We start from the raw sequence: 15,575 nt of genomic DNA, 5'->3' as shown, positions 1-15,575 counted from the left end.
GTCTACCAAATGTATATGCTATTATGATAAAAAATTAAATGTAATGCATTTTTTGGTAAATAGGATAATGTGAATATATTTCTTACTTGTTATCTTTGGAAGATGCTAGTTCACCTTTACTATTATATGTTTTCCAAAGTATTTATTTTGGCAGTAAACAATATTCATTGCAGTTTGTATTAATATAGAATTCACAGCTGGATCAATTCCCAGAACAGATATATTATTTCAGCATTTTAACACATCCTTCCAACTTTCACACCTTCTCAGAGTCATACAAAGGCCAAAGAATGTTCCAATAGTTTGTTTCATCCTACCGCTTTCAAAGTGTGAACATATGTAAAATGTGTCTGTATGGCAGGCAGAAGTCAAATTTGTGTAAGAGTCAAAGTAGTTCAAATAATTCTAAATTCTGAATACATATGTGTGGGAGAAAGTGAATACTTAGTTGGAGTGGATAGTTGTCTTACTGAAGGAATATTGGCACTGCTCTTAACTAGTTCAAGTTAGGTCTTAGTAATTTAAACCCGACCTCTTGCCTTGGTTAGTGTAGCACAGAGCAGACAGGTTTAACTTGGGAGAACTGTGTAGAGCATTTAGACAATAGAAATTCCACTCCAGTAAAAAAACAAATACAAATAAAATGTAATGAACAAACAGACAACAAAACCACCAAAATCTGCTGTAGTGATCGGAGGAACCGGTCCGTGCAGTTCAAAAAACTTTATTTGGTTTAACAAACCAGAAAAGCAAACAAATAAATACAGACAATAAAATCAAACTAAAACATTCATTTCCAGAGGTAAATATAGCAACACCCATACGGCATACCCTACTACTTTGCATAATCGAGAATAAAGTGATGAACTGCATTAAAATACATTTTATTTAAAGTACATGACCTATATCAAAAATAATATTATTAAGTACTAGCAGCCCGTCCCGACGTTGTCTGGGTATGAATTGCTGCCAGCCAGTAGTATATTGTTTTGTAGGATTTCGTTTTGATAGCATTTTTTATCTGTGACAGGCCTGTGAAACGCTCCGATTCACAGTGCACTGCTGATGCACTTAAGAGTGCGCGTTCAGTAGTGTGTAAACTCGAATTTCCTTACTTTATTTATCCTTGCAATATTATATAGCGCAAACTCGACAACATGGCATGAGCACAATTTACATTACAGAAGAACACATTCATTTGTGGTAGGCACGGGGAGACAAAGCGATTTCCCTGGAATCACAGGATTTTGAGCTGATGCCGAGATTCGAACGTAGCTCCCCAGCTCTAAAATTCGCAATTCTAGAACTTGTGTCGAGAGGTGTGTCTAAAAGTGTATGTTGGTGCTGGCCATCAATGAGAGAGACCTGTGCATAGAGACTCACAGCTGGGGATAATCAGGGTCCTGAGCATAACTCAGCATAACTCTGGTCACTCCTTTTGTAGATGTACATCCCCAGCCTCCGCTTTCAGTAGAACTGCGTCCTGTGACGATGTCGAGACCAGACCCATGCTGGTACTTTGAGTTCACGGTTACAGCCCATACAGTGATGGCTGACCAGAGCCCAGTGGCTTGACTCGAACTTTCACACACCCCCGACCTTGTCTTCAGGGATAATTTTCGCGGTACCGGGTGGGGCCTCTGCAGACACTCTACAGCCTCTTTCCCCAAAGCAGTAACTCCCAGCCAAAATACTGTTTAGACTGCTTGGGGGGGTGACACGTTGTAGTTTTATACAAACACAAAAATTGCTGATTTTTCGTGTCACACCAGATCAAGAGGGCATGCCGGTGAGCCAGGGAACAGCATACTAGCTCTTTATATGAACACCACGCTCACCCTCAAAAGAAAATGAGCCCGACATATGCTGGCTCCCACCAGGATTTATTGCGCGTAAAATCACAGCAGTGTCCAGGAAAACGTCAGGCAGACGCGTTTCTAGCAAGTGTCTTAGCTTTCATCAGTGCCGATTCTCATTTCCTCATAGAGCCTCACAGCTGGGGATAATCAGGGTCCTGAGCATAACTCTGGTCACTCCTTTTGTAGATGTACATCCCCAGCCTCCGCTTTCAGTAGAACTGCCTCCTGTGACGATGTCGAGACCAGAGGCATGCTGGTACTTTGAGTTCACGGTTACAACCCATACAGTGATGGCTGACCAGAGCCCAGTGGCTTGACTCAAAGTTTCACACTCCCCCGACCTTGTCTTCAGGGATAATTTTCACGGTGCCGGGTGGGGCCTCTGCAGACACGCTACAGCCTCTTTCCCCAAAGCAGTAAGTCCCAGCCAAAATACTGTTCTGACTGCTTGGGGGGGGTGACACGTTGTAGTTTTATACAAACACCAAAATTGCAGATTTTTCGTGTCACACCAGATCAAGAGGGCCTGCCGGTGAGCCAGGGAACAGCATACTGGCTCTTTAGATGAACACCACGCTCACCATCAAAAGAAAATGAGCCCAACACATATGCTCGCTCCCACCAGGATTTATTGCGCGTAAAATCACAGCAGAGTCCGGGAAAACATCAGGCAGACGCGTTTCTAGCAAGTGTCTTAGCTTTCATCAGTGCCGGTTCTCGTTTCCTCATAGAGCCTCACAGCTGGGGATAATCAGGGTACTGAGCATAACTATGGACACTCCTTTTGTAGATGTACATCCCCAGCCTCCACTTTCAGTAGAACTGCCTCCTGTGACGATGTCGAGACCAGAGGCATGCTGGTACTTTGAGTTCACGGTGATGGCTGACCAGAGCCCAGTGGCTTGATTTGAAGTTTCACACACCCCCGACCTCATCTTCAGGGATAATTTTCGCGGTACCGGGTGGGGCCTCTGCAGACACGCTACAGCCTCTTTCCCCAAAGCAGTAAGTCCCAGCCAAAATACTGTTTAGACTGCTTGGGGGGTGACACGTTGTAGTTTTATACAGACACCAAAGGGGTATTTTTAGGGTTCAGGGATAGGTTTGGGTTTTGGGGTACAGGGGTATTTTAAGGGTTCAGGGCTAGGTTTTGGGGTACAGGGGTATTTTTAGGGTTGAGGGCTAGGTTTGGGTTTTGGGGTACAGGGCTATTTTAGGGCTAGGTTTGGGTTTTGGGGTACAGGGGTATTTTAGGATTCAGGGGTAGGGTTGGGGTTTGAGGTACAGGGGTATTTATAGGGTTCAGGGCTAGGTTTGGGTTTTGGGGTACAGGGGTATTTGTAGGGTTTAGGGATAGGTTTGGGTTTTGGGGTACATGGTATATTTATAGGGTTAAGATGGGTTAGTGTTTAAGGGTGTAGGGGTATTTTAAGGAGTAAGGGTGGGTTATGATTATGTGGTGCAGGGGTATTTAAAGGGAGCAGGGTGGGATTAGTTTCTAGGGTGTAAAGGGTAATAAAATAAACAATAAATAAAAATAATATAAATAATGCAATTTAAAAGAATAAATGTTTTAATTAAATGTAAAAAATGTTTATATATATATATATTGCCTTGTTTCTTCTTACCACGATTACCACAGATGAAGTCATGGCACACCAACAGGACTGTTCACAGATAGTTTATTTACACACCATGTGCAAAATAACGTGCATCACGCCTACGCGTTTCGGCTACTCCTAGCCTTCCTAATATAATAAAGATGAAAATGAAATGAAATATTGGGCACAACGCTAATTTTTTTTTCCCGTAATCCCGTGCCCCGCACACGCCCACGCCCCCAGCACACGATATGAGACATGGCATGAAGGGCGGAACGTACCACACGCCCCCAGCGTTTGTCATGCCCCCACCACACGCACACAGCACAACGCAGACACACCCACAAGGGACTAGTTTGCTGGCACGGTTCTTTTACCTTTTAAATGTATATGGTGACCGTCTGCATAGCCTATGTCCTTCTGCTGCAACTGCCCTTTCCAACGCTGTATTGGGTGTTGTGATTGGTGCTGTGGTTCCTGAGATTACCCGCCTCAAATGTTTGGGCTCTCTCGTTATTATATTAGTGTAGAGCAGCTAAGTGTAGTCCGCATGAACATTTATTGAAATATAAATACGGTTATTTTCCAACAATTCTCCCACTTTTAACTATAGCAACTATACATCTATAGACAGTGTGACATTCTTCATCTGCCTTGAGCAAGTGCTCACATGCTTCTTTACACTTATGAATATTTTTAAGTCTCAATAATGGTCTCCGTACACGGCTATGCTGTTTTTTATACAGCTTGCAAAAAAAGTAAAATAAACAAGTGCAACTGTGATTGGCATGCTGCACTAGTGCAGGGACATGGTAGCATGTCTTTATTTTTAAACCAATTGGTTGGATAGCGCACCAGAAAATGTGCTTATCCAAGCCTGAAACTAACCAGATCACATTGGGTAGTTCTTATGTTCCTCATATGCTTTTTAATTTTTTACAGTTTTAGATGTTTCTAGCATCAAAAAGCAAAAAGCGCCAACTGCGGGTAATTGGCCATATTAGACGAGGTCAAAATAAAAAGTTAAGGCCAATTGTGATGAAGCCTGGATCGGATACAGGGGTCAGGTTCATCCCAGTGAAACGTGTAACTTCTGACTTGATTGTTTTTCTAGAGCAAATTCCTCATCAACTGGGTCATCGGCGGTACGAGGTGCAAACTGGATCAAAAGTTGATGGCAGTTGGATGAATCGTAGGATACTGGTGGGAGCCTTGGCTCCCGCAGGAAGTTTGAGGCTCTCGACGTTGATGGTGGAAAAACTCCAAGCAGGTGAAGTCTGAAGTCTGGGACCATGAAGGCATTATCATCCTTGGGGTGCTGCTCAGAGTTGGTCCCAGTGAAATCCTCTACGGTCAGACATAGAAACTTTAATAGAAATCAGTATCCTTTCAGCAGAAGAAACAAGCAAATTGAGTCCGACCGGCAGTTCGACTTAGGCAACTGTGGGTTGATCATGGTCCAGTGGAAGCCTCTTGTTCTTTTGGCAACAGGTTCTGGAAAGTTTCTAAGTGTTCAGACTTTTTAATTTTGGAAAGGTAAAGAATATACTCTAACGCCATCTAAGGGCCCAGGACATTTTGTGCACCACTTGGTGGTTAGGATTCAATATCTCAGAAGCCACCTTCAGCGTCTAGTGCAAATCCAGTTGGAACTGGTCTGCAGTGCTCAGCAAAGATCCCAGGAGTTCACCTGACCACTTTTACAGAATGTACTTCCTGTGATTTGACTGTAAACTCTTCCACAGTGCCCCTCTCTAACTAAAACCAATATGGCAGAACCTTTCTCTCCTTGAGAAGACATCCAGTGGTCCACCTAGAGGTGTGGCTAGTATAATGTGCAAGCCCTCCCTTATGGTCACTCTAAACCGGTTCTGGGGGTCTTACTGGGGACGGGTGTCATCCCAGCTCTCACTGAGATTGGTGCCCTGCTGGCTAGCAGGAACATGAAGGACAGGCCTAGATGTGAGTTACATCTGCTTGTGACACCTTTGGAAGTTTAATTAAGTTACTAGGCACAGCTCAGACAGCAATCCTGTCAGGAAAAAACCTCTCCCCACACTCAAGCATTTTGTCCAATGTCATGGAGCAATGCACAGCACTCCACAGGAGAGCCATTACCAGTCAGATTACACTGAAGACTGGAAGAAAGGCACATTTGGCCTTGGCAAGAAAATGCTAACTTTCTAAAAGTGCCCATTTCTAATTAGTAATTTAAAATTCTTCTTGACCTTTAGATTTAATTAATTTGAGTTCTTCAATCATTGTTCTAGCTATTCCCAAATTGAAGGTATGCATTATAGGGTGTTAGAATGTAACCCAGTGCTTTGCTTTTCTATAACAGAGCTAGCCTTGCCACAATAATATGACTTTGGGGATCTTTCACTGCCAGGATAGCTTAAACTAAAGTACACTTGTCCTATTTTTTATATACATCCACCCTTTCCTACGGGTATTTAGGGCCTACATTAGGGGTGCCATAAGTATTAAAAAAGAATATTTAGGCCTGGCAAAAGCTTTATTTTGTTAGTTAAATTTGTAATTTTAAAACTGTACTCAGGTTGCAGGGGAAAGCCTGGAGACATGCTTTGCATTGTCACTTTAGTGGTAACACAATAGGTCCTGCAGTCCACTAGTTACTTTGAACCTACGGGACCTGGGTACACTAGGTACCATATAGAATGGACAAACCAAATCCTTTTGTTCTTTTGCGATTCTCTGAGAAATGGAACTGGAAACAGGAAGGGACTCCACTTTCTTGTGCAGGATTATTCTTTATTCATTAGTGCGTAATATACACCATTGCAATTAAGCTTCTGACACATCAAAATGCTGACCATAAATTAACTTAAACCATAAACCTGAAGCCATCTGTTATATATATATATATATATATATATATATATATATATATATATATATATATATATATTACCTACTGGCGGTCGCCAGTAGGTAGTTATAGTTAGGATTTTTTTCAATGTTAAATCTCAAAATTCTATTTGGAATAACTTTGGCACCGGTTGACGAATCTGCCTGAAAATTTCCTGAAAATGGCCTCGTCGAGCTCCGGTTCTTCCTTGAAAGTTTGGGGGGGATACGTCAAGCGGGGGCCGAGATAAAAGGGGGGTCCCAAAACGCGTTTTCCCCATGTTAATTTCCATAGGGCGGTCGATTTCACTTTTAGCCCGAATGGCTGAATGGATTTCCACCAAACTTGGCAAAATTGTAGGGACTGGTAGCCCGATGTGCCTTTGCTATGTCTCAAGATATGTGCTGCAGTGGATTTTGAGTAATTTAGGTTCCAAAAAATATATATATCTATAGGCGCTCTCCGGTGCGCGCACCGGAGTGCGCTCCCGGCGCGACACACGACTTGCGCGCAGAAAGCTGATTGGCTCTCAGTTGTCTGTAAACATTCTAAACAGTCCGGAGCGGCCGCCATCTTGTGTCTCGGTAGGATCGAGACACGAGAGGTGGCCAAAACAAAGGGGGAAATGACCATAACGGGGCAGGGTAGACCCCCCCTTGACCCCCTAGGTTTGATGTGGGGGCTATAAAAGGGCCCCGCGGGGCATTTAAAATATTTTTTTTTTTTTCGTTTTGCGCGGGGGAAGCGCCCGGTACGCGCACCAGGTAGCGCACCGGGGAGCGTAAAATGAGGGAAAAAGATGACAGTTTATAAAAAAAAAAAGCCTTTATTTAGAAATTGGAGGTAGTTCTAAAAAGAACTTTTTTTTTCTTCTTTTTGTTGTTTTATATTTTTTTTGTGTTTTTTGAACTTTTTGAACTTTTTTTGGCTTTTTAAAACAATTTTATAATTTTTTTGTATTTTTGTCAAGGGAAAAACAAAAAACAGGGATTCCAAAACGGCTCAACAGGAGCAAAAAAATGTGAAAATTTAGGGACTGTCAGGGCAGCGGTGTTGCTGTTTCTTTTGGGCAATGAGTTCAACACTCTGCTCCCCATAGCAGAGCAGTTCGTCACACTCCGTGCACAGAAATTTGATGCCTGCAAACTCTGGCTGTATGTTAGGGACCATTCTTCTACGGGATGGTCCCGAAGGTGTTGCTCCACCAGTGGAGGTGCTGCCGCCATCTGTGGGTAATTTCCGTGCCAGGTCTCTGACACTCTCCCTCGCAAAGTTGTTTGGGTGTCTTCTTTTGACATGCCTGATTAAATTGGCATTTCTAAAACTATATTTTTTCAGAGGATTGCCTCTGGATAAAGTACTACCACATATTTTGCAGGTTACTTTTGGAGCGTTGACTTTTTTTTCTCCTTCAGGGATGTTATAAAATTTCCAGATGAAATGGATTTTTTTCTTCTGCCTAGGAGGGTCCTCATCTACAAATGCCTCTGAATCACTGCTGGATGACTCTCTTGCAGCCATTGCTGTAGATCAGGAAAGTAGGAGATGAAGATAGTACACAGAACAGCTCTTGCTCTCTCCAAGTACAAAGCAATAGTGAAGGAAATGGGTGGGGATTTCATTCTTTGTAAAAAAAACTGTTAGCAACCAATGAAAAGTGTTATTTTAGGGTCACATGACCCGACGCGCTTACGCAGCGCGCTCCGGAGCACTTCCGGGTGCGTTTACGCGGCGCGATCGTAGGCGCTTCCGGGGCGCAAACGTGGCGCGATCTTGGGCGCTTCCGGGTGCGTTTTCGCGGCGCGATCGTAGGCGCTTCCGAGGGCACTTACGTTGCGCGCCAAAGTGACGTCATCAAACTTTTACAGAAATACATAATCATTTTCCTTATAAAAAAAAACTGATTTTATTTGTATGGAACGAAATGTTTTGCATTATTATTAACTTTTCATTCATATTTTTTTTCACGAACGACAGTAGCGCTCTGGGTGCGCTTTCAGGTGAGCTCACCGGAAAGCTTACCGGAGAGCTTAGCTGAAAGCTTCCCGGAGTGCGCACCCAGAGCGCAAAAGAAAAAAAATATATTAAAAAAATGAATACTTAAAAAAAAAACAGCAAATTGTAAAAAAAAAAAGGTTAGAAACTCGATATAGAAAGGAATTAGCATTTAAAAAACCTATGAAATTCACTGAAAAAACCATAGGTTTCACACCAGTTATAGTTAGGAATTAGCATTTAAAAAACCTATCTAATTCACTGAAAAAACCATAGGTTTAACACCAGTTATAGTTAGCTGGAAATTTTACTGACATAAAACCATTGAAATTCCCACGTTATAGTTAGTTGGACTCACTATAACTTGCACGTGTAATGCACTGCTGATGACATCACATATTACATCACTCATGACATGGTCAGTGACATCACTCATGACATCATTGATGACAGAGAGACTGACCTACTTTCACTCGCTAATATATGTATTCACTTAGATACACTTAATAAGGCAGATATCCAATTTTTTTTTTTTTTAAAAACATCCATTAAGACAATAATTTAAACAAATATTCTTCCATCGACCTTAACATACATATATAAAACATATTTATTTATCTGAAAGACACACATTCACTGGATGGTGTCATCAGTGCATTACACGTGCAAGTTATAGTGAGTCCAACTAACTATAACGTGGGAATTTCAATGGTTTTATGTCAGTAAAATTTCCAGCTAACTATAACTGGTGTTAAACCTATGGTTTTTTCAGTGAATTTGATAGGTTTTTTAAATGCTAATTCCTAACTATAACTGGTGTGAAACCTATGGTTTTTTCAGTGAATATATATATATATATATATATATATATATATATATATATATATATATATATATATATATATATATATATATATATATATATATATATATATATATATATATATATATATATATATATTAATACATATAATTATTCATGATTCTAATAAATCTGTCTTCCCAGTCCCAGTTTTTCTTATTATCCTACTCAAGGATAATATTCTTCTGTTTGTATATTTGACATATGTATATCAATACATATTCTACATTGTGTCACAGTCTTATTGCAACATCCCTACTCTCTGCCATCTGGCACACCCTTGAACTCAGTGTGGAGAAACGCAGATGCAAACAAGTAGAAAGAAAATGGTGCGCCGGCAGAAATTACACTGATTAATCCATCTTTCAGTCCACCCTCAACAAATACCACCACCAACTGAAAGACACCAAAAAGAAGGGCCTGGCAAACCTCATTGAGGCCAGCACCAACCAGACCAAGGTACTCTTTACCATCGTTAGAGAGTTATTCTGGCCTTCAACCAACAAAAAATAAATACCCTAATCACATGAACTCTGCAACGCACTAGCAGACCACTTCCTCAACAAGATAGCCACCATTTACAGGAACTACGATCCCCAACCAACCAACATCTCCAGCCTCCCCACTCCTACGAGGACCTCCACCGCCCACCCGCTCACCAAATGGGAACAGCTCAGCACACCTAACACTACTGCCCTAATGAACTCCCTCCACTCAGGAGCACCCTCCAATCCCTATCCACATTGACTCTTCAACCTCGAAAGCGACGAGGTCAGCTACGAGCTCACCATCATCCACAATATTTTGTATACTTACAAATGGTCTACTCTATCTTTCAAGAACTATATAAACTTGATTGTGAAATACAAAAAGTAAGGTGTATGAGGTCTTTTCTCCTTTTGACATCACTCTAAACCTCTTCATTGCCATTGTGCATAAGTATATCAATATCACTTTGATATTATTCCACAGGAGCCAATGTTTTTGTTAATCATTTAACTAACCTGGTTCCGTGTGAGTAGGGTCACCCTTGTCCTATGTTCTCGACTCTCAGATGGATGGCATCATTCTTCACATAGTGCGCCCAGAGAACTTGCACCATCCCTTCACCTCACAAACCAAGCCCACCATCTGCGGCATCCCTCAAGGCTCGTCTCTTAGTCCAACCCTCTTCAACATCTACATGATGCAACTAGCACATTTCTCCAAGAAGACAAGCTGGTGACACCAAGCTTGTCTTCTTGATCTTAGCTGACCCCACCACCACAAAGCCCAACTTCCACAACTGCATGAAGCCTGGATGAAGGGCAACTGCCTGAAGCTCAACACGGAAAAAAATGAAGTGCTGATCTTCAGCAGCCACACCGCCCTTTGGATTGACTGCGGGTGGCCAGTAGAACACGGAACCACCCCCACATCGGCAGACAACTACCGCAACCTTGGAATCTTCAAATGACTCCCTATCAGCACCAGAAGAACAGTGATGCCAGCCATCTGGACTACAGCAACACACTTTATGCAGGCGCCACCAGTGAACTAATGAGAAGACTAGCAGCTAGACTGATTCTCAACCTGCACAAAAGGACCCACATCATACAGCCCTGAGAGACCTCAACTGGTTGCCCATTCAGGAAAGATTCCTCTTCAAACTCCTGACAAACACCTACAGATCCTCCCACAACCAAGGACCTGCATACATGAATCACTGCTTGAACTTCCACCAACTTTCCAAAAACCTCTGGTCCGCCCACATCCCCCTCTGTTGCACCGGAGGATGCTCTTTCTCTCACCTCGCTGCCAAGTCCTGGAAGGCCTTCCACCCTATTCCTCAAACATCACTCTCACTGACAGACTTCAGGAAGAAGCTCAAGACCTGGCTCTTCAACTGAAACCCACTCCAGCACCTAGATAACCTCACGGGTAATAAGCCACACTATATAAGTATGGTATGATTGATTAACTTTATTAACTGGGCTATTAAGCACTAGTTCAAACTATTCCTTATATGCTTACTTCTTGTGCCATTCTTAATCACATAACTCAATCAGATTACACATACTAAAGAAAATCTCACAGAAACAAATTAAAAGTAGACACTATAAATTTATCAACAGCATCAAGCCCTAGTGGGCATATTCAGAAAAGTTCAGAACCACAACCATTTCAGCTTCCATATCTTAGTCAAGTTTCTCTTTATTCCTTACTCTGCTGATTCTGCCATGTCAATATAAAAAAGATGATTTCTGTCTTTAAAAAAACACTCCCATCACATACCAGGTTAAAATCGTACAATTAATTTATCAGCCACCCTTTCCCTCACCAAGTATCTACACTGCCGGAGTTCATATATATGTACATACTTTTCCTAATCGGCATTCAAGCTGCTAGTGAAGGAGCAAGGTTTTGGGGAAAAGAATCTTGCTCAGATGCGATCCACACGTTAACTTACTAATAAGTTATTAAATCATGTTTCGTGAATAACTAATACGCACCACATGAATACACGGGTTAGTGAAGTTTGCTTATGTATTTACTAATGTAAATATTATGAACGATAGACTAATATTGCTTTAAACGGGAACTGTTGTGCGCTTGCGTCAACTGCATCTACATAATATGACGTACTAATGCTTGGAGGGAAATTCTGGCGCATGAGCAGAATATATTAAAATGAAGTCTTGAAGACTCACGTTCATGGCATCTGCTTGCTTGAAATGAAAACAAGCTATTTTACTAATGCTAATGCGGGAAAACTATTAATAAGTAAAGAGGAATAGAGTAGAGATGGGTGGTATACAGTGTGACCACTTTATTTGTGAATCTAATATCTGTCTTTCTGACTTCATCACTAGTGTGTATTTGGGCCTCTCTTGTGTAGCTGGATTGAATGAAATGACGTGATGCCTGCACATGCTCACCGAGTGGAGCCATGAAGGTCATGTCTGAGCACTTGAGAGGAAGCCAAATTTGAGTGTACAAACGTGAGCACGGATGGTGAAGGGTTCAACGAAGAAGACTCGTATTCATAATGGTAATAAAAATGTAGCAACGTAAAGATGTGTGAGAAAAAAAAATTAAGGCGATGGGATTGCGAACAATAGTTGGACTGATTTTAACGACATGAAAGCATGGTGTGATGGAGCTCCTGCCTTGCCTGACCAATCAGATTTAGTATTTTTACGATATTGAAACATTAATGGGTGGAACATGTAGAACGAAAGGTATAATTGAGATAGCATTAGTTAGTTAGTCAGATGGGGTCTTTCCGAATGCTGCAGAACAAGAGATGACGATTTGCTGAGAGCTGACGGAACTGAATGCTGAGATGCTGATGCTGAGAGAGATGTTGTGAGATGCTGAACCGAATGCAGAGCCTAAAGCAGAACCTTCTATCCTAATTTAATTGGGTTAGATCAGAAGATCGCAGAAGAATCTCGAGGAGGAAGAGAGTGTCGGAGAGGGGTGCGGCACATTCATTGGTATCTATCCTGTCCTGATGTCTTTGTCTCCTGCCCTATCCCGGGGGACCCAAACCAGCCCTTTGGCCAGGGGGTTGGTCTTTCACACCTTCCTTGGTAACTATACATTTCTCATTATTTTACTGATGTAATTTTCTCTCTATCCTCTCACTTTCTGAGCATTGATCATTGAATGAGTATGGAGTATATGCTTGGTCTCTAATTAATTGAATTTTCTCTCCTATGGATGAAGGTGACTGTGCTGTATTTTTTAAGTGGCACTCATGCTTTAATTTAGATAAAGATTTAAAACGTTCCCGAGTCTGTGGTTATTTACACTGAATAAAAGTATCGTTAATTTATGTCATTTTCACCATCAACAAGTTCAACTAATGGTCCATTGACCAGAGGAAGAAACTTTTTGGTCAGTGAAAGGTGATATAAGAGTTTCAAATAACTAATCTTGAACACTGTGGAAATTATGAACTGGACCCCAGCGGTTTTACGCAATGTGAGTTTCTGGGCCTTGGTGAGTGTATGGTAGTGGAGTATCTATTGTTGTTGAACCGCTGGATCACTAGCTTACTTCAAATCTAATCTGAGGATATATCTATATTACAATTTCATTAGTTCTTTCTCCCTATCTTCTCCTCTCATACTCTTGGGGACAGTATCAATCACTGTATACCTTAACAAACTTGTATCTCCTTTGTATTCTTTCCAAGTATGTGTTGTCACTGGGTAAGTATTATCTCTGTTCTCAATAGCCCTAAAGTACTACAATATCCACTTGTGTCTTTGGAATATATCTTCTTGAACAAGCATCTTAGTACATAAACAACATATTCACTTCGACATGTCAAATTTGTCTTGATATTAATAACTTGTCCAAATGGTGTATTTATGGCATTTTCACCTAGTTTACACCTCGTACATTTATTGCATTCCCTAAATCCTTCTTCGGGTTTCAGTCGCATCTCTGCTTTATCCCTAATGTCACTTCTCACTAATCAATCCCTTAATGACCCAGCTCTTTAAAAGGTCACTTTTGAGTTCCTAGGGACCATCCCACCAATAATCGGATCACTTTTTATAAGATGTCAGTGTTTGCTCAACATCTTTTCTATTGTTAAAGGGGGGATGTGAAATGTATTAATAAATCTGATCTCACTGGTTTTGCTTCCTCCTCTCTTTATCGTACTTTTCCCAAACAGGACACCCTCCTGACTACATCTTTACTCTCACCTGTGCTAACTTCAGTACTACTTCTTGAATCCCAACAAACATTTTGTATCCTTCTCAAGGGATCCCTTTTCAATTTGTGAATGAGTTACCACCTCTTTTGAGGTAATGGTAAAATTTAATTTTTTTGCAACCAGATTAAAACATTGACAACTCACTATTTGGAAGGGACATCTCAAACATAATCTTTCAAAATAGTGAATTGTTATGGGTTTCTAAACCCATGTTGCTAAAACTATTCCCTAATCATACAATGGGTTTAGAACATAATAAAAAATCAGTTTTATGGCCACAAACCATGTGATTTTATGAATCACAGGCTTTGAAACTGCAAAATAGCTTAATACATATTGACCCTAATGATTAAATTATGTTAAATATATGCAAATGTCTTCTTAGGTGTGGATAAATTATCATACGCTAACCAAGATACAGTTTAAATTATTGTTTCTTTAAACTTTGCAGGTGGAGAGTGCTTGGGTCAGACTAATACAGACTAATACTATTGTGGCATGTGAGGGAGGGTGTCAGGAGGACTAGCAGAGGAGTGGGTGTAAAGTCATAGTGGCAGGCAATGGGATTAAGAAAAATTAGTTCCACAAAGGCGCATTGAGTGGAGGTCACCTAGGATGCCAGCGGGCAGTGTTGGAGCCGGCTGTGTTCAGTCTTAGGTTGATAGGCAGGAAGTGGGAATGATAGAGGGAATATCTCAGTGTTGGTATGGCTCCTCCATGACTCTACCCATGAAGTGCAGATCAATATTGCTTTAGGCTGCAGCTAGCATAAACTCATGAAATTATCAGCGGAGTGTTATCATTTGTAGTTAAAACTAATTTGTATGATAGTTTTTAGGATCAAGGATTTGGGTGGTTTACTCAAGCAGTACATGTGTTTGCATGTGAATTATTGCAAGCACTTTAATGTAATGGTAGAAAACAATACTACAGCGTTACAACTAATCTGTGCCTTCTTTTTCTTTCCTGCTTGCAGGAACACCAAAGAAGAGGAGGCCTAGGAAGAAGGAATCCTCTGCCGCCGCCATTTCAGAAGGCATTCCTTCTGTTGCCAGCACGTCATCTACAGTTATTTACTTACTTGTCTTGGATTTTACTTAAGAGTCTAACTAATAATACTCTGCAGCATTTCTGCTGGGAAACTGCATTATCCTTTGTTTGCATTTTACCAACTTTTTCCTAACATACCCTTTATGTACTTTAGGTAGTGACTGTACATCCCACACCCTTCTTTGTGTATTCTCCTTAAATACCCTTCCATGTCCTCAGTTGACTTCCTCTTCATTCTTCTCTTCTTTCCTCCATTGTTATCTTACTGGGTCATCATTACCCCTTCCCTTACATTTCTCACATTTCTCCTCTCCAATCCTTTCACCTTCATTGAATCATTGTTTTCCTGATCCTGTACTAGCTTTCCCTCTTTCTTAAAATCTCAATATCATTTCATTTTTGACTATTTGATGTAAAATGTAGAAGCACAGCTGTCAAAATGCTTCTTTAACTACCAATAAATTCCAATGTGTAAGTTTCTTTTCTTGTGCAAATACTGAGGTGGGTAGTCACTGTGACATTACTAAATGCGTGCCTTGTTTTATAGCGCCTGCTGAGCTCAATACTGAGGAGGAGGGCCGAAAGCAGGAATATCATCAGGAGGAAGGGGAGGAGGGAGTGGTGG

The sequence above is a fragment of the Lissotriton vulgaris genome, chromosome 4_1 (genome assembly GCF_964263255.1).
Source record: "Lissotriton vulgaris chromosome 4_1, aLisVul1.2, whole genome shotgun sequence".
Lineage (NCBI taxonomy): Eukaryota > Metazoa > Chordata > Amphibia > Caudata > Salamandridae > Lissotriton > Lissotriton vulgaris.
This window is presented reverse-complemented; position numbering follows the sequence as displayed.